Genomic DNA, 25,932 nt, shown 5'->3' on the forward strand with positions numbered 1-25,932 from the left:
CCCTGCTCTGAAAATGCGAACGTCTGCAGATGGCTCGCAGCCAGAAAGAGCTAGCCTGGAAAGCTGTTGCTTAGCCTTATCTGCCCAAGGCACTGCTCGCACAGAGGCACAGAGACTGGGGCTGCTTGCTTGTCTTGCCACCTCAAACCTCAAACATATCTTAGGTGGTCTGTGCAAGTAGCCTCTAGCAGCCCTGCTCCGAAAATGCGAACGTCTGCACATAGCTGGCAGGAAGATAGAGCTAGCCTGGAAAGCTGTTACTCAGCCTCATCTGCCCATGGCACTGCTCGCACAGAGGCACAGAGACTGGGGCTGCTTGCTTGTCTTGCCCCCTCAGACTTCAAATGTATATTAGGGGGTCCGTGCAGGGGACCTCCGGCAGCCCTGCTCGCAAAATGGGAACGTCTGCAGATGGCTCGCAGCCAGAAAGAGCTAGCCTGGAAAGCTGTTGCTTAGCCTTATCTGCCCAAGGCACTGCTCGCACAGAGGCACAGAGACTGGGGCTGCTTGCTTGTCTTGTCCCCTCAAAATTCAAACGTAGCTTAGTGTGGTCCTTGCAGGGCACCTCCGGCAGGCCTTCTCCGAAAATGCGAACGTCTGCAGATAGCTGGCAGGCAGAAAGAGCTAGCCTGGAAAGCTGTTACTCAGCCTCATCTGCCCATGGCACTGCGCGCACAGAGGCACAGAGATTGGGGCTTCTTGCTTGTCTTGCCACATTAAACGTCAAATGTAACATTCTGAGTCCGTGCAGGGGGCCTCTGGCAGCGCTGCTCTGAAAATATGAACATCTGCAGATAGCTCGTAGGCAGAAAAAGGTAGCCTGGAAAGCTGTTGCTCAGCCTCATATGCCAATGGCACTGCTCGCACAGAGGCACAGAGACTGGGGCTGCTTGCTTGTCTTGTCCCCTCAAAATTCAAACGTAGCTTAGTGTGGTCCTTGCAGGGCACCTCCGGCATGCCTTCTCCAAAAATGCGATCGTCTGCAGATAGCTCGCAGGCAGAAAGAGCTAGCCTGGAAAGCTGTTGCTCAGCCTCATCTGCCCATGGCACTGCTCGCACAGAGGCACAGAGACTGGGACTGCTTGCTTGTCTTGCCACCTCAAACTTCAAACATTACTTTGGGGGTCTGTGCCGAGTGCTTCCGGCAGCCCTGCTCTGAAAATGCGAACGTCTGCAGATAGCTCGCAGGCAGAAAGGGCTAGCCTGGAAAGCTGTTGCTCAGCCTCATCTGCCCATGGCACTGCTCGCACAGAGGCACAGAGACTGGGGCTGCTTGCTTGTCTTGCCACCTCAAACGTCAAACGTAGCTTAAGTGGTCCATGCGGGCACCTCTGGTAGCCCTGCTCTCAAAAAGCGAATGTCTGCAGATAGCTCGCAGGCAGAAAGAGCTAGCCTGGAAAGCTGTTGCTCAGCCTCATCTGCCCATGGCACTGCTTGCACAGAGGCACAGAGACTGGGGCTGCTTACTTGTCTTGACACCTCAAACTTCAAACGTATCAACTGGGGTCCGTGCTTGGGGCCTCGGGCAGGCATGCTCCGAAAACACGAACGTCTGCAGATAGCTGGCAGCCAGAAAGAGCTAGCCTGGAAAGCTGTTGCTCAGCCTCATCTGCCCATGGCACTGCTCGCACAGAGGCACAGAGACTGTGTCTGCTTGCTTGTTTTGCCCACTCAAACTTCAAACGTAGCTTAGGTGGTCCGTACAGGAGGCCTCCAACAGCCCTGCTCTGAAAATGCGAACGTCTGCAGATAGCTCGCACGCAGAAAGAGCTAGCCTGGAAAGCTGTTGCTCAGCCTCATCTGCTCATGGCACTGCTCGCACAGAGGCACAGAGACTGGGGCTGCTTGCTTGTCTTGCCACCTCAAACTTCAAACATAGCTTAGGTGGTCCGTGCAAGTAGCCTCTAGCAGCCCTGCTCCAAAAATGCGAACGTCTGCAGATAGCTCGCAGCCAGAAAGAGCTAGCTTGGAAAGCTGTTGCTCAGCCTCATCTGCCCATGGCACTGCTCGCACAGAGGCACAGAGACTGGGGCTGCTTGATGTCTTGCCACATTAAACTTCAAATGTAACTTTGTGAGTCTTGCATGGGGCCTGCGGCAGCGCTGCTCTGAAAATGTGAACGTCTGCAGATAGCTCGCAGCCAGAAAGAGTTAGACTGGAAAGCTGTTGCTCAGCCTCATCTGCTCATGGCACTGCTCGCACAGAGCAGTCACTAGCAGATCAGGGGCTCCGCAGAACGTGCAGTGTAGTGCTGCGAGTCACGTAGACAGAAGGACACAAAATGACACCTGCAAAGAAAGCTTTAAAATTCAAAGACAGACTTCTCTTCCTCTTGCTACCTTTGCACAAAGTCTACTGCAAGCTAACAATATTTGCAAAGACAAACATCTGGAGTATATTAGGATGGTCAGATGCAGTTAGTGTCATCTGTCCCATTACAGATCATATCTGTGACTTAAATTGCTGAAAAACTGTTTCGGTTTCGGCTGCCGCCGGCAACAAAAGCGCCACGCAGCCGCCCCTCCCCCCGCCGGCGTGCGGAGGAGAATGAAAAGAAAGAGGCAGAAACAGGTGGGTCGGGATAAGGACAGTTTAACAGAACAGCAAACAGGGGGAAAACAGGAAATACAACGATACAAATAAGGAGAAAACACAACAACGAACCGTACAACCCAGACAGCCGCTCTGCCGAAACAGGACCGGCGCTGCGTCCCCCCAAGCCGCGAGTGCCTTCCCGCCGCCCCGCCCCCCCCACCGGAACCCAGCGTGACGTCACAGGGTATGGAACACTGGGCTCTGTTCGGCCAGGTGGGGTCAGCCCCCACCCCCCGGCTGTGCCCCTTCCTGGAGTCCGGTGAAAATTAACCCTGTCCTGGCCGAACCCAGGACACCGGGAAACCTAGAGCAGGCTGCACAGGACCTTGTCCAGGTGGGTCTTGAACATCTCCAGAGAAGGAGACTCTACAACCTCCCTGGGCAGCCTGTTCCAGGGTTCTGTCACCCTCAGAGGGAAGAAGTTCTTCCTCATGTTCAGGTGGAACTTCCTGTGCCTCAGTTTGTGCCCATTGCCCCTTGTCCTGTCACTGGTCACCACTGAAAAGAGCTTGTCCCCATCCTCCTGACACCCACCCTTCAGATATTTATCAGCATTTATTAGGTCCCCTCTCAGCCTTCTCTTCTTCAGGCTGAACAAGCCCAGCTCCCTCAGCCTCTCCTCGTAGGGAACATGTTCCAGTCCCCTCACCATTCTTGTAGCCCTCCGCTGGACTCTTTCCAGTAGTTCCTCATCTTTCTTGAACTGGGGAGCCCAGAACTGGACAGCGTACTCCAGATGAGGCCTCACCAGGGCAGTGTAGAGGGGAAGCAGAACCTCCCTCGTCCTGCTGGCCACACTCTTCTTGATGCACCCTAGGATCCCATTGGCTTTCTTGGCAGCCAGGGCACACTGCTGGCTCATGGTTAACCTGTCGTCCACCAGGACACCCAGGTCCCTCTCCGCAGAGCTGCTCTCCAGCAGGTCCACCCCAAGCTTGTACTGATGTTCCTCCCCAGTTGCAGGACCCTGCATTTGCCTTTGTTAAACCTCATCAGGTTCCTCTCTGCCCAAATTTCCAGCCTATCCAGGTCACGCTGAATGGCAGCACAGCCTTCCGCTGTGTCCACCACACCTCCCAGTTTGGTGTCATCAGCAAACTTGCTGAGGGTACATTCTAACTCTTCATCCAGGTCGTTGATGAAGAAGCTAAACAAGACTGGGCCCAGCACTGACCCCTGAGAGACATCACTAGTTACCAGCCTCCAACTAGACTCAGTGCCACTGATGACAACCCTCTGAGTTCTGCCATTCAGCCTGTTCTCAATCCACTTCACCGACCACTCATCCAGCCCACACTTCCTGAGCATCCCTAGGAGGATACTATGGGAGAAAGCGTCGAAAGCCTTGCTGAAGTCAAGTCAGCACAACAGAACACAACACGTGAGAACACATCAGAACACAATAGAACACAACAAAAAACTACACATGAGAAAACATCAGAACACGTCACAACACAACAGAACACAACAGAACACAGCAGAACACTACACATGAGAACACATGAGAACACAACAGAACACAAAAGACCACAACAGAACACAAAAGACCACAACAGAACACAAAAGTACACAACAGAACAGAACACTACATATGAGAACACAACAGAACACAAAAGACCACAACAGAACACAAAAGTACACAACAGAACAGAACACTACATATGAGAACACAACAGAACACAACCGAACACAACAGAAAACAACAGAACAGTACACATGAGAACACATCACAACACAACAGAACACGAAAGATCACTACACATCAGAACACAACAGAACACAGCAGAACACATCAGAACAAAACAGAAAACAACAGAACACAACAGAACACAACAGAACACAACACATTAGAACACAACAGAACGCAGCAGAACACATCAGAAGAAAAGAGAACACAACAGAGCACAACAGAACACAACAAAAAAACAACAGAACACTAAACATGAGAACATATGAGAACACATCAGAACACATCTGAACACAGCAGAACACAACAGAGCACAAGAGATCACAACAGAACACAACAGAACACTACACATGAGAACACATCAGAACACAACAGAACACAAAAGAACACTACACATAAGAACACATCAGAACACATCAGAACACAGCAGAACACAACAGAACACAACAGAACACAACAGAACACAGCAAATAACAATTGAACACTAAAAATGAGAACACATCAGAACACATCAGAACAAAACAGAACACAGCAGAACACTACACATGTGAAGACAAGAGAACACAACAGAACAAAACAGAACACTACACACTTGAAGAGAACAGAACACAACAGAACACTTCACATGTGAACACAACAGAACACAATAGAACGAGACAGAACACTACACATCAGAACATCACAGAACCCAAGAGAATACAACAGAACACAACAGAAGACTATGGAACACAATAGAACACTACACAGGAGAACACATCATAACAAAACAGAACACAACAGAACACTACACTTGAAAACACAACAGAAGACAACGCAATAGTACACATGAGAACACATCAGAACACAACAGAACACATAAGAACATCACTGAACACAACTCAACACTACATATGTGAACAGAACACAGTAGAACACAACAGAACACAACAGAACAGAAAAATACACATGAGAACACAAGAGAACACATCAGAACACAACAGAACACTACACATCAGAACACAACAGAACACATAAGAATACAACAGAACACATCAGAACACAACAGAAGACAACAGAACACTACACATGAGAACACATGAGAACACAAGAGAACACAACAGAACACAACAGAACACTGCACATCAGAATATAACAGAACACATCAGAGCACAACAAAAAACAACAGAACACTAAAAATGAGAACACAGCAGAACACATCAGAACAAAACAGAACACAACAGAACACAACAGAACAGAACACATTAGAACACAACAAAAAACAACAGAACACTAAACATGAGAACACATGAGAACACATCAGAGCACAACAGAACACAGCAGAACACAACACAATATTACACAACACAGGAGAACACTACACGTAAGCACAACAGAGCACAAGAGATCACAACAGAACACAACAGAACACTACACATGAGAACACATGAGAACACAAGAGAACACAACAGAACACAGCAGAACACAACAGAAAAGAAGAGAAGACAACAGAAAACAACAGAACACTACACATGAGAACACATCAGAACACATCAGAACAAAACAGAACACAACAGAACACAACAGAACACAACACATTAGAACACAACAGAACACAGCAGAACACATCAGAACAAAACAGAACACAACAGAACACAACAGAACACAACAGAACAGAACAGAACACATTAAAACACAACAGAACACAGCAGAACACAGCAGAACACAACAGAACACAACAGAACACAACACAATATTACACAACACAGAACACTACACGTAAACACAACAGAGCACAAGAGATCACAACACAACACAACAGAACACTACACATGAGAACACAACAGACCACGACAGAACACATCAGAACACAGTAGAACACAACAGAAAAGAAGACAACAGAAAACAACAGAACACTACACATGAGAACACATCAGAACACAACAGAACACACAGAACACAACAGAACACCACTGAACACAACAGAACACTAACCTGAGAACACATCAGAACACAACAGAACACAACAGAACACAAAAGAACACTGCACACGAGAACACATCAGAACACAAGAGAACACAAGAGAATACAACACATCAGAACACAACAGAACACATCAGAACACATCAGAACACAGCAGAACACAACAGAACACTACACACCACTACAAAATGCTACATGTGAAGTAATCAGAACACAACAGAACTCCACAGAACACTACACATGAGAACACAATAGAACACAACAGAACACAACCGAACACAAAAGAACACTGCACCTGAGAACACATGAGAACACATCAGAACACAACAGAACACAACAGAACACAAAAGAACACTACACATGAGAACACATCAGAACAAAACAGAACACAACACAACACATGAAGACACAAAAGAACACAAAAGAACACAATAGAACACAACACAATACTACACATGAGAACAACACAGAACACAACAGAACACACAAGAACACAACAGAACACAGGAGAATACTATAAATGAGAACACATGAAAACATATCAGAACACAATAGAACACTACACATCAGAACACAATAGAACACATCAGAACAAAAAAAAAAAAACAGAACAGAACAAAAAAGAACACAATACATCAGAACACAAAAGAACACATCAGAACACAGCAGAACACAACAGAACACAACAGAACACAACAAAAAACAACAGAACACGAAAAATGAGTACACATCAGAACACAGGAGAACACAACACAATATTACATGTGAACACAACAGAAGAGAAGAAAGAAAGAAAACAGAATTAATTGCTTGGACAGGTTGCAAAAAAAATATATACATATTCCCTGAGGGATAGGTTCTTACTTATGTAAACTTTTCCTATGTCCAAACAAATAATTAATTCAAATAGTGTTACATGTCATTACAGAAACTGTATATCTGATGTTTCCTTCTTCAGTAGTTATCCCTAAACAAACTGTATTCTGTGCTAACCACATATGCTTCTAGTATTAGAGCATGTAGCTCGTAGCCAGTAGAGGCTAGCCTGGAAAGCTGTTGCTCAGCCTCATCTGCCCATGGCACTGCTCACATAGGAGCACAGAGACTGGGGCAGCTTGCCTGTCTTGCCACCTCAAAATTCAAACGTACCTTACGGGGTCTCTGCCAGGAGCATTTCGCAGACCTGCTCCAAAAATGCAAACATCTTCAAGTAGATCACAGCCAGAAGACGCTAGCTCGGAAAGATGTTGCTCAGCCTCATCTGCCCATGGCACAGCTCGCACAGAGGCACAGAGACGGGGGCTGCTTGCTTGTCTTGCCACCTCAAACTTCAAAGGTATGTTAGGGGGTCTCTGCTGGGCACGTCCAGCAGCCCTGCTCCAAAAATGCGAACATCTTCATGTAGATCACAGCCAGAAGAGGCTAGCCTGGAAAGCTGTTGCTCAGCCTCATCTGCCCAAGGCACTGCTCGCACAGAGGCACAGAGACTGCGCTGCTTGCTTGTCTTGCCACCTCAAACTTCAAACTTAAGTTTGGTATTCCGTGGAGGGTGCCTCCGGCAGCCCTGCTCCGAAAATGCGAACGTCTGCAGATAGATCACAGGCAGAAAAAGCTAGCCCGGAAAACTGTTGCTCAGCCTCATCTGCCCATTGCACTGCTCGCACAGAGGCACAGAGACTGGGGCTGCTTGCTTGTCTTGTTCCCTCAAAATTCAAACGTTGCCTAGGTTATCCGTGCAGGGGACCTCCGGCAGCCCTGCTCTGAAAATGCGAACGTCTGCAGATGGCTCGCAGCCAGAAAGAGCTAGCCTGGAAAGCTGTTGCTTAGCCTTATCTGCCCAAGGCACTGCTCGCACAGAGGCACAGAGACTGGGGCTGCTTGCTTGTCTTGCCACCTCAAACCTCAAACATATCTTAGGTGGTCTGTGCAAGTAGCCTCTAGCAGCCCTGCTCCGAAAATGCGAACGTCTGCACATAGCTGGCAGGAAGATAGAGCTAGCCTGGAAAGCTGTTACTCAGCCTCATCTGCCCATGGCACTGCTCGCACAGAGGCACAGAGACTGGGGCTGCTTGCTTGTCTTGCCACATTAAACGTCAAATGTAACATTCTGAGTCCGTGCAGGGGGCCTCTGGCAGCGCTGCTCTGAAAATATGAACATCTGCAGATAGCTCGCAGGTAGAAAAAGGTAGCCTGGAAAGCTGTTGCTCAGCCTCATCTGCCCATGGCACTGCTCGCACAGAGGCACAGAGACTGGGGCTGCTTGCTTGTCTTGTCCCCTCAAAATTCAAACGTAGCTTAGGGTGGTCCTTGCAGGGAACCTCCGGCAGGCCTTCTCCAAAAATGCGATCGTCTGCAGATAGCTGGCAGGCAGAAAGAGCTAGCCTGGAAAGCTCTTGCTCAGCCTCATGTGCTCATGGCACTGCTCGCACAGAGGCACAGAGACTGGGGCTGCTTGCTTATTTTGCCACCTCAAACTTAAAAGATACCTTTGTGTGTCCGTGCAGGGGGGCTCTGGCAGCGCTGCTCTGAAAATGTGAACATCTGCAGATAGCTCGCAGGCAGAAAGAGCTAGCCTGGAAAGCTGTTGCTCAGCCTCATCTGCCCATGGCACTGCTCGCACAGAGGCACAGAGACTGGGGCTGCTTGCTTGTCTTGCCCCCTCAGACTTGAAACGTATATTAGGGGGTCCGTGCCGGGAGCCTCCGGCAGTCCTGCTCTGAAAATGCGAACGTCTGCAGATAGCTCGCAGGCAGAAAGAGCTAGCCTGGAACGCTGTTGCTCAGCCTCATCTGCTCATAGCACTGCTCGCACAGAGGCACAGAGACTGGGACTGCTTGCTTGTCTTGCCCCCTCAAACTTCAAACATTACTTTGGGGGGTCTGTGCCGAGTGCTTCCGGCGTCCCTGCTCTGAAAATGCGAACGTCTGCAGATAGCTCGCAGGCAGAAAGAGCTAGCCTGGAAAGCTGTTGCTCAGCCTCATCTGCCCATGGCACTGCTCGCACAGAGGCACAGAGACTGGGGCTGCTTGCTTGTCTTGCCCCCTCAGACTTCAAATGTATATTAGGGGGTCCGTGCAGGGGACCTCCGGCAGCCCTGCTCGCAAAATGGGAACGTCTGCAGATGGCTCGCAGCCAGAAAGAGCTAGCCTGGAAAGCTGTTGCTTAGCCTTATCTGCCCAAGGCACTGCTCGCACAGAGGCACAGAGACTGGGGCTGCTTGCTTGTCTTGTCCCCTCAAAATTCAAACGTAGCTTAGTGTGGTCCTTGCAGGGCACCTCCGGCAGGCCTTCTCCGAAAATGCGAACGTCTGCAGATAGCTGGCAGGCGGAAAGAGCTAGCCTGGAAAGCTGTTACTCAGCCTCATCTGCCCATGGCACTGCGCGCACAGAGGCACAGAGACTGGGGCTGCTTGCTTGTCTTGCCACATTAAACGTCAAATGTAACATTCTGAGTCCGTGCAGGGGGCCTCTGGCAGCGCTGCTCTGAAAATATGAACATCTGCAGATAGCTCGTAGGCAGAAAAAGGTAGCCTGGAAAGCTGTTGCTCAGCCTCATATGCCAATGGCACTGCTCGCACAGAGGCACAGAGACTGGGGCTGCTTGCTTGTCTTGTCCCCTCAAAATTCAAACGTAGCTTAGTGTGGTCCTTGCAGGGCACCTCCGGCATGCCTTCTCCAAAAATGCGATCGTCTGCAGATAGCTCGCAGGCAGAAAGAGCTAGCCTGGAAAGCTGTTGCTCAGCCTCATCTGCCCATGGCACTGCTCGCACAGAGGCACAGAGACTGGGACTGCTTGCTTGTCTTGCCACCTCAAACTTCAAACATTACTTTGGGGGTCTGTGCCGAGTGCTTCCGGCAGCCCTGCTCTGAAAATGCGAACGTCTGCAGATAGCTCGCAGGCAGAAAGGGCTAGCCTGGAAAGCTGTTGCTCAGCCTCATCTGCCCATGGCACTGCTTGCACAGAGGCACAGAGACTGGGGCTGCTTACTTGTCTTGACACCTCAAACTTCAAACGTATCAACTGGGGTCCGTGCTTGGGGCCTCGGGCAGGCATGCTCCGAAAACACGAACGTCTGCAGATAGCTGGCAGCCAGAAAGAGCTAGCCTGGAAAGCTGTTGCTCAGCCTCATCTGCCCATGGCACTGCTCGCACAGAGGCACAGAGACTGTGTCTGCTTGCTTGTTTTGCCCACTCAAACTTCAAACGTAGCTTAGGTGGTCCGTGCAAGTAGCCTCTAGCAGCCCTGCTCCAAAAATGCGAACGTCTGCAGATAGCTCGCAGCCACAAAGAGCTAGCTTGGAAAGCTGTTGCTCAGCCTCATCTGCCCATGGCACTGCTCGCACAGAGGCACAGAGACTGGGGCTGCTTGATGTCTTGCCACATTAAACTTCAAATGTAACTTTGTGAGTCTTGCATGGGGCCTGCGGCAGCGCTGCTCTGAAAATGTGAACGTCTGCAGATAGCTCGCAGCCAGAAAGAGTTAGACTGGAAAGCTGTTGCTCAGCCTCATCTGCTCATGGCACTGCTCGCACAGAGCAGTCACTAGCAGATCAGGGGCTCCGCAGAACGTGCAGTGTAGTGCTGCGAGTCACGTAGACAGAAGGACACAAAATGACACCTGCAAAGAAAGCTTTAAAATTCAAAGACAGACTTCTCTTCCTCTTGCTACCTTTACACAAAGTCTACTGCAAGCTAACAATATTTGCAAAGACAAACATCTGGAGTATATTAGGATGGTCAGATGCAGTTAGTGTCATCTGTCCCATTACAGGTCATATCTGTGACTTAAATTGCTGAAAAACTGTTTCGGTTTCGGCTGCCGCCGGCAACAAAAGCGCCACGCAGCCGCCCCTCCCCCCGCCGGCGTGCGGAGGAGAATGAAAAGAAAGAGGCAGAAACAGGTGGGTTGGGATAAGGACAGTTTAACAGAACAGCAAACAGGGGGAAAACAGGAAATACAACGATACAAATAAGGAGAAAACACAACAACGAACCGTACAACCCAGACAGCCGCTCTGCCGAAACAGGACCGGCGCTGCGTCCCCCCAAGCCGCGAGTGCCTTCCCGCCGCCCCGCCCCCCCCACCGGAACCCAGCGTGACGTCACAGGGTATGGAACACTGGGCTCTGTTCGGCCAGGTGGGGTCAGCCCCCACCCCCCGGCTGTGCCCCTTCCTGGAGTCCGGTGAAAATTAACCCTGTCCTGGCCGAACCCAGGACACCGGGAAACCTAGAGCAGGCTGCACAGGACCTTGTCCAGGTGGGTCTTGAACATCTCCAGAGAAGGAGACTCCACAACCTCCCTGGGCAGCCTGTTCCAGGGTTCTGTCACCCTCAGAGGGAAGAAGTTCTTCCTCATGTTCAGGTGGAACTTCCTGTGCCTCAGTTTGTGCCCATTGCCCCTTGTCCTGTCACTGGTCACCACTGAAAAGAGCTTGTCCCCATCCTCCTGACACCCACCCTTCAGATATTTATCAGCATTTATTAGGTCCCCTCTCAGCCTTCTCTTCTTCAGGCTGAACAAGCCCAGCTCCCTCAGCCTCTCCTCGTAGGGAACATGTTCCAGTCCCCTCACCATTCTTGTAGCCCTCCGCTGGACTCTTTCCAGTAGTTCCTCATCTTTCTTGAACTGGGGAGCCCAGAACTGGACAGCGTACTCCAGATGAGGCCTCACCAGGGCAGTGTAGAGGGGAAGCAGAACCTCCCTCGTCCTGCTGGCCACACTCTTCTTGATGCACCCTAGGATCCCATTGGCTTTCTTGGCAGCCAGGGCACACTGCTGGCTCATGGTTAACCTGTCGTCCACCAGGACACCCAGGTCCCTCTCCGCAGAGCTGCTCTCCAGCAGGTCCACCCCAAGCTTGTACTGATGTTCCTCCCCAGTTGCAGGACCCTGCATTTGCCTTTGTTAAACCTCATCAGGTTCCTCTCTGCCCAAATTTCCAGCCTATCCAGGTCACGCTGAATGGCAGCACAGCCTTCCGCTGTGTCCACCACACCTCCCAGTTTGGTGTCATCAGCAAACTTGCTGAGGGTACATTCTAACTCTTCATCCAGGTCGTTGATGAAGAAGCTAAACAAGACTGGGCCCAGCACTGACCCCTGAGAGACATCACTAGTTACCAGCCTCCAACTAGACTCAGTGCCACTGATGACAACCCTCTGAGTTCTGCCATTCAGCCTGTTCTCAATCCACTTCACCGACCACTCATCCAGCCCACACTTCCTGAGCATCCCTAGGAGGATACTATGGGAGAAAGCGTCGAAAGCCTTGCTGAAGTCAAGTCAGCACAACAGAACACAACACGTGAGAACACATCAGAACACAATAGAACACAACAAAAAACTACACATGAGAAAACATCAGAACACGTCACAACACAACAGAACACAACAGAACACAGCAGAACACTACACATGAGAACACATGAGAACACAACAGAACACAAAAGACCACAACAGAACACAAAAGACCACAACAGAACAGAACACTACATATGAGAACACAACAGAACACAACCGAACACAACAGAAAACAACAGAACAGTACACATGAGAACACATCACAACACAACAGAACACGAAAGATCACTACACATCAGAACACAACAGAACACAGCAGAACACATCAGAACAAAACAGAAAACAACAGAACACAACAGAACACAACAGAACACAACACATTAGAACACAACAGAAAGCAGCAGAACACATCAGAAGAAAAGAGAACACAACAGAGCACAACAGAACACAACAAAAAAACAACAGAACACTAAACATGAGAACATATGAGAACACATCAGAACACATCTGAACACAGCAGAACACAACAGAGCACAAGAGATCACAACAGAACACAACAGAACACTACACATGAGAACACATCAGAACACAACAGAACACAAAAGAACACTACACATAAGAACACATCAGAACACAGCAGAACACAACAGAACACAACAGAACACAGCAAATAACAATTGAACACTAAAAATGAGAACACATCAGAACACATCAGAACAAAACAGAACACAGCAGAACACTACACATGTGAAGACAAGAGAACACAACAGAACAAAACAGAACACTACACACTTGAAGAGAACAGAACACAACAGAACACTTCACATGTGAACACAACAGAACACAATAGAACGAGACAGAACACTACACATCAGAACATCACAGAACCCAAGAGAATACAACAGAACACAACAGAAGACTACGGAACACAATAGAACACTACACAGGAGAACACATCATAACAAAACAGAACACAACAGAACACTACACTTGAAAACACAACAGAAGACAACGCAATAGTACACATGAGAACACATCAGAACACAACAGAACACATAAGAACATCACTGAACACAACTCAACACTACGTATGTGAACAGAACACAGTAGAACACAACAGAACACAACAGAACAGAAAAATACACATGAGAACACAAGAGAACACATCAGAACACAACAGAACACTACACATCAGAACACAACAGAACACATAAGAATACAACAGAACACATCAGAACACAACAGAAGACAACAGAACACTACACATGAGAACACATGAGAACACAAGAGAACACAACAGAACACAACAGAACACTGCACATCAGAATATAACAGAACACATCAGAGCACAACAAAAAACAACAGAACACTAAAAATGAGAACACAGCAGAACACATCAGAACAAAACAGAACACAACAGAACACAACAGAACAGAACACATTAGAACACAACAAAAAACAACAGAACACTAAACATGAGAACACATGAGAACACATCAGAGCACAACAGAACACAGCAGAACACAACACAATATTACACAACACAGGAGAACACTACACGTAAGCACAACAGAGCACAAGAGATCACAACAGAACACAACAGAACACTACACATGAGAACACAAGAGAACACAACAGAACACAGCAGAACACAACAGAAGAGAAGACAACAGAAAACAACAGAACACTACACATGAGAACACATCAGAACACATCAGAACAAAACAGAACACAACAGAACACAACAGAACACAACACATTAGAACACAACAGAACACAGCAGAACACATCAGAACAAAACAGAACACAACAGAGCACAACAGAACACAACAGAACAGAACAGAACACATTAAAACACAACAGAACACAGCAGAACACAGCAGAACACAACAGAACACAACAGAACACAACACAATATTACACAACACAGAACACTACACGTAAACACAACAGAGCACAAGAGATCACAACACAACACAACAGAACACTACACATGAGAACACAACAGACCACGACAGAACACATCAGAACACAGCAGAACACAACAGAAAAGAAGACAACAGAAAACAACAGAACACTACACATGAGAACACATCAGAACACAACAGAACACACAGAACACAACAGAACACCACTGAACACAACAGAACACTAACCTGAGAACACATCAGAACACAACAGAACACAACAGAACACATCAGAACACAAAAGTACAATGCACACGAGAACACATCAGAACACAAGAGAACACAAGAGAATACAACACATCAGAACACAACAGAACACATCAGAACACATCAGAACACAGCAGAACACAACAGAACACTACACACCACTACAAAATGCTACATGTGAAGTAATCAGAACACAACAGAACTCCACAGAACACTACACATGAGAACACAATAGAACACAACAGAACACAACCGAATACAAAAGAACACTGCACCTGAGAACACATCAGAACACAACAGAACACAACACAACACATGAAGACACAAAAGAACACAAAAGAACACAATAGAACACAACACAATACTACACATGAGAACAAAACAGAACACAACAGAACACACAAGAACACAACAGAACACAGGAGAATACTATAAATGAGAACACATGAAAACATATCAGAACACAATAGAACACTACACATCAGAACACAATAGAACACATCAGAACAAAACAGAAAAAAACAGAACAGAACAAAAAAGAACACAATACATCAGAACACAAAAGAACACATCAGAACACAGCAGAAAAAAACAGAACACAACAGAACACAACAAAAAACAACAGAACACGAAAAATGAGTACACATCAGAACACAGGAGAACACAACACAATATTACAGAACGCAAGAGAATACTACATGTGAACACAACAGAAGAGAAGAAAGAAAGAAAACAGAATTAATTGCTTGGACAGGTTGCAAAAAAAATATATACATATTCCCTGAGGGATAGGTTCTTACTTATGTAAACTTTTCCTATGTCCAAACAAATAATTAATTCAAATAGTGTTACATGTCATTACAGAAACTGTATATCTGTTGTTTCCTTCTTCAGTAGTTATCCCTAAACAAACTGTATTCTGTGCTAACCACATATGCTTCTAGTATTAGAGCATGAAGCTCGTAGCCAGAAGAGGCTAGCCTGGAAAGCTGTTGCTGAGCCACATCTGCCCATGGCACTGCTCACATAAGAGCACAGAGACTGGGGCAGCTTGCCTGTCTTGCCACCTCAAAATTCAAACGTACCTTACGGGGTCTCTGCCAGGAGCATTTCGCAGACCTGCTCCAAAAATGCAAACATCTTCAAGTAGATCACAGCCAGAAGACGCTAGCTCGGAAAGATGTTGCTCAGCCTCATCTGCTCATGGCACAGCTCGCACAGAGGCACAGAGACGGGGGCTGCTTGCTTGTCTTGCCACCTCAAACTTCAAAGGTATGTTAGGGGGTCTCTGCTGGGCACTTCCAGCAGCCCTGCTCCAAAAATGCGAACATCTTCATGTAGATCACAGCCAGAAGAGGCTAGCCTGGAAAGCTGTTGCTCAGCCTCATCTGCCTATGCCACTGCTCGCACAGAGGCACAGAGACTGGGGCTGCTTGCTTGTCTTGCCAGCTCAAACTTCAAACGTTGCCTAGGTTGTCCGTACAGGGGGCCTCCGGTAGCGTTGCTCCCGAAATGCGAACGTCTGCAAATAGCTCGCAGCCGGAAAGAGCTAGCCTGGAAAGCTGTTGCTCAGCGTCATCTGCTCATGGAACTGCTAACACAGAGGCACAGAGACTGGGGCTGCTTGCTTGTCTTGCCACCTCAAACTTCAAACGTATATTTGGGGGTCCGTGCAGGGGACCTCCGGCAGCCCTGCTCGCAAAATGCGAATGTCTGCAGATGGCTCGCAGGCAGAAAGAGCTAGCCTGGAAAGCTGTTGCTCAGCCTCATCTGCCCAAGGCACTGCTCGCACAGAGGCACAGAGACTGGGGCTGCTGCTTGTCTTGCCACTTCAAACTTCAAACGTAATTTTGGGTTCCGTGCATGAGGTCTCCAGAAGCACTGCTCTCAAAATGCGAACGTCTGCAGATAGCTCGCAGGCAGAAAGAGCTGGCCTGGAAAGCTGTTGCTGAGCCTCATCTGCCCATGGCACTGCTCGCACAGAGGCACAGAGACTGGGGCTTCTTGCTTGTCTTGCCACCTCAAACTTCAAACATAGCTTAGGTGGTCCATGCAAGTAGCCTCTAGCAGCCCTGCTCCGAAAATGCGAACGTCTGCAGATAGCTCGCAGCCAAAAAGAGCTAGCCTGGAAAGCTGTTACTCAGCCTCATCTGCCCATGGCACTGCTCGCACAGAGGCACAGAGACTGGGGCTGCTTGCTTATTTTGAACGCTCAGACTTAAAAAGTACATTTGTGAGTCCGTGCAGGGGGCCGCTGGCAGCGCTTCTCTGAAAATGTGAACATCTGCAGATAGCTCGCAGGCAGAAAGAGCTAGACTGGAAAGCTGTTGCTCAGCCTCATCTGCCCATGGCACTGCTCGCACAGAGGCACAGAGAGTGGGGCTGCTTGCTTGTCTTGCCACCTCAAACTTCAAATGTATCTTAGGTTGTCCGTGCCGGGCGACTCCGGCAGCCCTGCTCCGAAAATGCGAACGTCTGCAGATAGCTCGCAGGCAGAAAGAGCTACCCTGGAAAGCTGTTGCTCAGCCTCATCTGCCCATGGCACTGCTCGCACAGAGGCACAGAGACTGGGGCTGCTTGCTTGTCTTCCCACCTCAAATTTCAAACGTAGCTTAGGTGGTCCGTACATGGGGCCTCCGGCAGCATTGCTCCCAAAATGCGACGTCTGCAGATAGCTCGCAGGCAGAAAGAGCTACCCTGGAAAGCTGTTGCTCAGCCTCATCTGCCCATGGCACTGCTCGCACAGAGGCACAGAGACTGGGCTGCTTGCTTATTTTGCAACCTCAAACTTAAAAGGTACCTTTGTGAGTCCATGCAGGGGGCCTCTGGCAGCGCTGCTCTGAAAATGTGAACAAGTGCAGATAGCTCGCAGGCAGAAAGAGCTAGCCTGGAAAGCTGTTGCCAAACCTCATCTGCTCATGGAACTGCTAACACAGAGGCACAGAGACTGGGGCTGCTTGCTTATTTTGCCACCTCAAACTTCAAACGTATATTTGGGGGTCCGTGCAGGGGACGTCCGGCAGCCTTGCTCGCAAAATGCGAACGTCTGCAGATGGCTCGCAGCCAGAAAGAGCTAGCCAGGAAAGCTGTTGCTTAGCCTCATCTGCCCATGGCACTGCTCGCACAGAGGCACAGAGACTGGGGCTGCTTGCTTGTCTTGCCACCTCAAACATCAAACATATCTTAGGTGGTCCGTGGAAGTAGCCTCTAGCAGCCCTGCTCCAAAAATGCGAACGTCTGCAGATAGCTGGCAGGCAGAAAGAGCTAGCCTGGAAAGCTGTTGCTCAGCCTCATCTGCCTATGGCACTGCTCGCACAGAGGCACAGAGACTGGGACTGCTTGCTTGTCTTGCCCCCTCAGACTTCAAATGTATATTAGGGGGTCCGTGCAGGGGACCTCCGGCAGAGCTGCTCGCAAAATGGGAACGTCTGCAGATGGCTCGCAGCCAGAAAGAGCTAGCCTGGAAAGCTGTTGCTTAGCCTTATCTGCCCAAGGCACTGCTCGCACAGAGGCACAGAGACTGGGGCTGCTTGCTCGTCTTGCCACCTCAAACTTCAAACATAGCTTAGGTGGTCTGTGCAAGTAGCCTCTAGCAGCCCTGCTCCGAAAATGCGAACGTCTGCAGATAGCTGGCAGGCAGAAAGAGCTAGCCTGGAAAGCTGTTACTCAGCCTCATCTGCCCATGGCACTGCTCGCACAGAGGCACAGAGACTGGGGCTGCTTGCTTGTCTTGCCACATTAAACGTCAAATGTAACATTCTGAGTCCGTGCAGGGGGCCTCTGGCAGCGCTGCTCTGAAAATGTGAACATCTGCAGATAGCTCGCAGGCAGAAAGAGCTAGCCTGGAAAGCTGTTGCTCAGCCTCATCTGCCCATGGCACTGCTCGCACAGAGGCACAGAGACTGTGTCTGCTTGCTTGTTTTGCACACTCAAACTTCAAACATTACTTTGGGGGTCTGTGCCGAGTGCTTCCGGCAGCCCTGCTCTGAAAATGCGAACGTCTGCAGATAGCTCGCAGGCAGAAAGGGCTAGCCTGGAAAGCTGTTGCTCAGCCTCATCTGCCCATGCCACTGCTTGCACAGAGGCACAGAGACTGTGTCTGCTTGCTTGTTTTGCCCACTCAAACTTCAAACGTAGCTTTGATGGTACGTTCCGGACGCCTCCAACAGCCCTGCTCTGAAAATACGAACGTCTGCAGATAGCTCGCAGGCAGAAAAAGCTAGCCTGGAAAGCTGTTGCTCAGCCTCATCTGCCCATGGCACTGCTCGCACAGAGGCAAAGAGACTGGGGCTGCTTGCTTGTCTTGCCACATTAAACTTCAAATGTAACTTTGTGAGTCTTGCATGGGGCCTGCGGCAGCGCTGCTCTGAAAATGTGAACGTCTGCAGATAGCTCGCAGCCAGAAAGAGTTAGACTGGAAAGCTGTTGCTCAGCCTCATCTGCTCATGGCACTGCTCGCACAGAGCAGTCACTAGCAGATCAGGGGCTCCGCAGAACGTGCAGTGTAGTGCTGCGAGTCACGTAGACAGAAGGACACAAAATGACACATGCAAAGAAAGCTTTAAAATTCAAAGACAGACTTCTCTTCCTCTTGCTACCTTTGCACAAAGTCTACTGCAAGCTAACAATATTTGCAAAGACAAACATCTGGAGTATATTAGGATGGTCAGATGCAGTTAGTGTCATCTGTCCCATTACAGATCATATCTGTGACTTAAATTGCTGAAAAACTGTTTCGGTTTCGGCTGCCGCCGGCAACAAAAGCGCCACGCAGCCGCCCCTCCCCCCGCCGGCGTGCGGAGGAGAATGAAAAGAAAGAGGCAGAAACAGGTGGGTCGGGATAAGGACAGTTTAACAGAACAGCAAACAGAGGGAAAACAGGAACAACAACGATACAAATAAGGAGAAAACACAACAACGAACCGTACAACCCAGACAGCCGCTCTGCCGAAACAGGACCGGCGCTGCGTCCCCCCAAGCCGCGAGTGCCTTCCCGCCGCCCCGCCCCCCCCACCGGAACCCAGCGTGACGTCACAGGGTATGGAACACTGGGCTCTGTTCGGCCAGGTGGGGTCAGCCCCCACCCCCCGGCTGTGCCCCTTCCTGGAGTCCGGTGAAAATTAACCCTGTCCTGGCCGAACCCAGGACACCGGGAAACCTAGAGTAGGCTGCACAGGACCTTGTCCAGGTGGGTCTTGAACATCTCCAGAGAAGGAGACTCCACAACCTCCCTGGGCAGCCTGTGCCAGTGCTCCGTCACCCTCAGAGGGAAGAAGTTCTTCCTCATGTTCAGGTGGAACTTCCTGTGCCTCAGTTTGTGCCCATTGCCCCTTGTCCTGTCACTGGTCACCACTGAAAAGAGCTTGTCCCCATCCTCCTGACACCCACCCTTCAGATATTTATCAGCATTTATTAGGTCCCCTCTCAGCCTTCTCTTCTTCAGGCTGAACAAGCCCAGCTCCCTCAGCCTCTCCTCGTAGGGAACATGTTCCAGTCCCCTCACCATTCTTGTAGCCCTCCGCTGGACTCTTTCCAGTAGTTCCTCATCTTTCTTGAACTGGGGAGCCCAGAACTGGACAGCGTACTCCAGATGAGGCCTCACCAGGGCAGTGTAGAGGGGAAGCAGAACCTCCCTCGTCCTGCTGGCCACACTCTTCTTGATGCACCCTAGGATCCCATTGGCTTTCTTGGCAGCCAGGGCACACTGCTGGCTCATGGTTAACCTGTCGTCCACCAGGACACCCAGGTCCCTCTCCGCAGAGCTGCTCTCCAGCAGGTCCACCCCAAGCTTGTACTGATGTTCCTCCCCAGTTGCAGGACCCTGCATTTGCCTTTGTTAAACCTCATCAGGTTCCTCTCTGCCCAAATTTCCAGCCTATCCAGGTCACGCTGAATGGCAGCACAGCCTTCCGCTGTGTCCACCACACCTCCCAGTTTGGTGTCATCAGCAAACTTGCTGAGGGTACATTCTAACTCTTCATCCAGGTCGTTGATGAAGAAGCTAAACAAGACTGGGCCCAGCACTGACCCCTGAGAGACATCACTAGTTACCAGCCTCCAACTAGACTCAGTGCCACTGATGACAACCCTCTGAGTTCTGCCATTCAGCCTGTTCTCAATCCACTTCACCGACCACTCATCCAGCCCACACTTCCTGAGCATCCCTAGGAGGATACTATGGGAGACAGCGTCGAAAGCCTTGCTGAAGTCAAGTCAGCACAACAGAACACAACACGTGAGAACACATCAGAACACAATAGAACACAACAAAAAACTACACATGAGAAAACATCAGAACACGTCACAACACAACAGAACACAACAGAACACAGCAGAACACTACACATGAGAACACATGAGAACACAACAGAACACAAAAGACCACAACAGAACACAAAAGACCACAACAGAACACAAAAGTACACAACAGAACAGAACACTACATATGAGAACACAACAGAACACAACCGAACACAACAGAAAACAACAGAACAGTACACATGAGAACACATCACAACACAACAGAACACGAAAGATCACTACACATCAGAACACAACAGAACACAGCAGAACACATCAGAACAAAACAGAAAACAACAGAACACAACAGAACACAACAGAACACAACACATTAGAACACAACAGAACGCAGCAGAACACATCAGAAGAAAAGAGAACACAACAGAGCACAACAGAACACAACAAAAAAACAACAGAACACTAAACATGAGAACATACGAGAACACATCAGAACACATCTAAACACAGCAGAACACAACAGAGCACAAGAGATCACAACAAAACACAACAGAACAATACACATGAGAACACATCAGAACACAACAGAACACAAAAGAACACTACACATAAGAACACATCAGAACACAGCAGAACACAACAGAACACAACAGAACACAACAGAACACAACAGAACACAGCAAATAACAATTGAACACTAAAAATGAGAACACATCAGAACACATCAGAACAAAACAGAACACAGCAGAACACTACACATGTGAAGACAAGAGAACACAACAGAACAAAACAGAACACTACACACTTGAAGAGAACAGAACACAAAAGAACACTTCACATGTGAACACATCAGAACACAATAGAACGAGACAGAACACTACACATCAGAACATCACAGAACCCAAGAGAATACAACAGAACACAACAGAAGACTACGGAACACAACAGAACACTACACAGGAGAACACATCATAACAAAACAGAACACAACAGAACACTACACTTGAAAACACAACAGAAGACAACGCAATAGTACACATGAGAACACATCAGAACACAACAGAACACATAAGAACATCACTGAACACAACTCAACACTACATATGTGAACAGAACACAGTAGAACACAACAGAACACAACAGAACAGAAAAATACACATGAGAACACAACAGAACACATCAGAACACAACAGAACACTACACATCAGAACACAACAGAACACATAAGAATACAACAGAACACATCAGAACACAACAGAAGACAACAGAACACTACACATGAGAACACATGAGAACACAAGAGAACACAACAGAACACAACAGAACACTGCACATCAGAATATAACAGAACACATCAGAGCACAACAAAAAACAACAGAACACTAAAAATGAGAACACAGCAGAACACATCAGAACAAAACAGAACACAACAGAACACAACAGAACAGAACACATTAGAACACAACAAAAAACAACAGAACACTAAACATGAGAACACATGAGAACACATCAGAGCACAACAGAACACAGCAGAACACAACACAATATTACACAACACAGGAGAACACTACACGTAAGCACAACAGAGCACAAGAGATCACAACAGAACACAACAGAACACTACACATGAGAACACATGAGAACACAAGAGAACACAACAGAACACAGCAGAACACAACAGAAAAGAAGAGAAGACAACAGAAAACAACAGAACACTACACATGAGAACACATGAGAACACAAGAGAACACAACAGAACACAACAGAACACTGCACATCAGAATATAACAGAACACATCAGAGCACAACAAAAAACAACAGAACACTAAAAATGAGAACACAGCAGAACACATCAGAACAAAACAGAACACAACAGAACACAACAGAACAGAACACATTAGAACACAACAAAAAACAACAGAACACTAAACATGAGAACACATGAGAACACATCAGAGCACAACAGAACACAGCAGAACACAACACAATATTACACAACACAGGAGAACACTACACGTAAGCACAACAGAGCACAAGAGATCACAACAGAATACAACAGAACACTACACATGAGAACACAACAGACCACAACAGAACACACAGAACACAACAGAACACCACTGAACACAACAGAACACTAACCTGAGAACACATCAGAACACAACAGAACACAACAGAACACAAAAGAACACTGCACACGAGAACACATCAGAACACAAGAGAACACAAGAGAATACAACACATCAGAACACAACAGAACACATCAGAACACATCAGAACACAGCAGAACACAACAGAACACTACACACCACTACAAAATGCTACATGTGAAGTAATCAGAACACAACAGAACACCACAGAACACTACACTTGAGAACACAATAGAACACAACAGAACACAACCGAATACAAAAGAACACTGCACCTGAGAACACATCAGAACACAACAGAACACAAAAGAACACTACACATGAGAACACATCAGAACACAACAGAACACAACAGAACACAAAAGAACACTACACATGAGAACACATCAGAACAAAACAGAACACAACACAACACATGAAGACACAAAAGAACACAAAAGAACACAATAGAACACAACACAATACTACACATGAGAACAAAACAGAACACAACAGAACACAGGAGAATACTATAAATGAGAACACAAGAAAACATATCAGAACACAATAGAACACTACACATCAGAACACAATAGAACACATCAGAACAAAACAGAAAAAAACAGAACAGAACAAAAAAGAACACAATACATCAGAACACAAAAGAACACATCAGAACACAGCAGAACACAGCAGAACACAACAGAACACAACAGAACACAACAAAAAACAACAGAACACGAAAAATGAGTACACATCAGAACACAGGAGAACACAACACAATATTACAGAACGCAAGAGAATACTACATGTGAACACAACAGAAGAGAAGAAAGAAAGAAAACAGAATTAATTGCTTGGACAGGTTGCAAAAAAAATATATACATATTCCCTGAGGGATAGGTTCTTACTTATGTAAACTTTTCCTATGTCCAAACAAATAATTAATTCAAATAGTGTTACATGTCATTACAGAAACTGTATATCTGTTGTTTCCTTCTTCAGTAGTTATCCCTAAACAAACTGTATTCTGTGCTAACCACATATGCTTCTAGTATTAGAGCATGTAGCTCGTAGCCAGAAGAGGCTAGCCTGGAAAGCTGTTGCTCAGCCTCATCTGCCCATGGCACTGCTCACATAGGAGCACAGAGACTGGGGCAGCTTGCCTGTCTTGCCACCTCAAAATTCAAACGTACCTTACGGGGTCTCTGCCAGGAGCATTTCGCAGACCTGCTCCAAAAATGCAAACATCTTCAAGTAGATCACAGCCAGAAGACGCTAGCTCGGAAAGATGTTGCTCAGCCTCATCTGCTCATGGCACAGCTCGCACAGAGGCACAGAGACGGGGGCTGCTTGCTTGTCTTGCCACCTCAAACTTCAAAGGTATGTTAGGGGGTCTCTGCTGGGCACTTCCAGCAGCCCTGCTCCAAAAATGCGAACATCTTCATGTAGATCACAGCCAGAAGAGGCTAGCCTGGAAAGCTGTTGCTCAGCCTCATCTGCCTATGCCACTGCTCGCACAGAGGCACAGAGACTGGGGCTGCTTGCTTGTCTTGCCAGCTCAAACTTCAAACGTTGCCTAGGTTGTCCGTACAGGGGGCCTCCGGTAGCGTTGCTCCCGAAATGCGAACGTTTGCAGATAGCTCGCAGCCGGAAAGAGCTAGCCTGGAAAGCTGTTGCTCAGCCTCATCTGCTCATGGAACTGCTAACACAGAGGCACAGAGACTGGGGCTGCTTGCTTGTCTTGCCACCTCAAACTTCAAACGTATATTTGGGGGTCCGTGCAGGGGACCTCCGGCAGCCCTGCTCGCAAAATGCGAACGTCTGCAGATGGCTCGCAGGCAGAAAGAGCTAGCCTGGAAAGCTGTTGCTCAGCCTCATCTGCCCAAGGCACTGCTCGCACAGAGGCACAGAGACTGGGGCTGCTGCTTGTCTTGCCACCTCAAACTTCAAACGTAATTTTGGGTTCCGTGCATGAGGTCTCCAGAAGCACTGCTCTCAAAATGCGAACGTCTGCAGATAGCTCGCAGGCAGAAAGAGCTGGCCTGGAAAGCTGTTGCTGAGCCTCATCTGCCCATGGCACTGCTCGCACAGAGGCACAGAGACTGGGGCTGCTTGCTTGTCTTGCCACCTCAAACTTCAAACATAGCTTAGGTGGTCCGTGCAAGTAGCCTCTAGCAGCCCTGCTCCGAAAATGCGAACGTCTGCAGATAGCTCGCAGGAAGAAAGAGCTAGCCTGGAAAGCTGTTACTCAGCCTCATCTGCCCATGGCACTGCTTGCACAGAGGCACAGAGACTGTGTCTGCTTGCTTGTTTTGCCCACTCAAACTTCAAACGTAGCTTTGATGGTACGTTCCGGACGCCTCCAACAGCCCTGCTCTGAAAATACGAACGTCTGCAGATAGCTCGCAGGCAGAAAGAGCTAGCCTGGAAAGCTGTTGCTCAGCCTCATCTGCCCATGGCACTGCTCGCACAGAGGCACAGAGACTGGGGCTGCTTGCTTGTCTTGCCCCCTCAGACTTCAAATGTATATTAGGGGGTCCGTGCAGGGGACCTCCGGCAGAGCTGCTACGAAAATGCGATCGTCTGCAGATAGCTCGCAGGCAGAAAGAGCTAGCCTGGAATGCTGTTGCTCAGCCTCATCTGCCTATGCCACTGCTCGCACAGAGGCACAGAGACTGGGGCTGCTTGCTTGTCTTGCCACCTCATACTTCAAACATAGCTTAGGTGGTCTGTGCAAGTAGCCTCTAGCAGCCCTGCTCCGAAAATGCAAACGTCTGCACATAACTGGCAGGAAGAAAGAGCTAGCCTGGAAAGCTGTTACTCAGC

Source organism: Opisthocomus hoazin, chromosome 15 (assembly GCF_030867145.1).
Source record: "Opisthocomus hoazin isolate bOpiHoa1 chromosome 15, bOpiHoa1.hap1, whole genome shotgun sequence".
Classification (NCBI taxonomy): Eukaryota; Metazoa; Chordata; class Aves; order Opisthocomiformes; family Opisthocomidae; genus Opisthocomus; species Opisthocomus hoazin.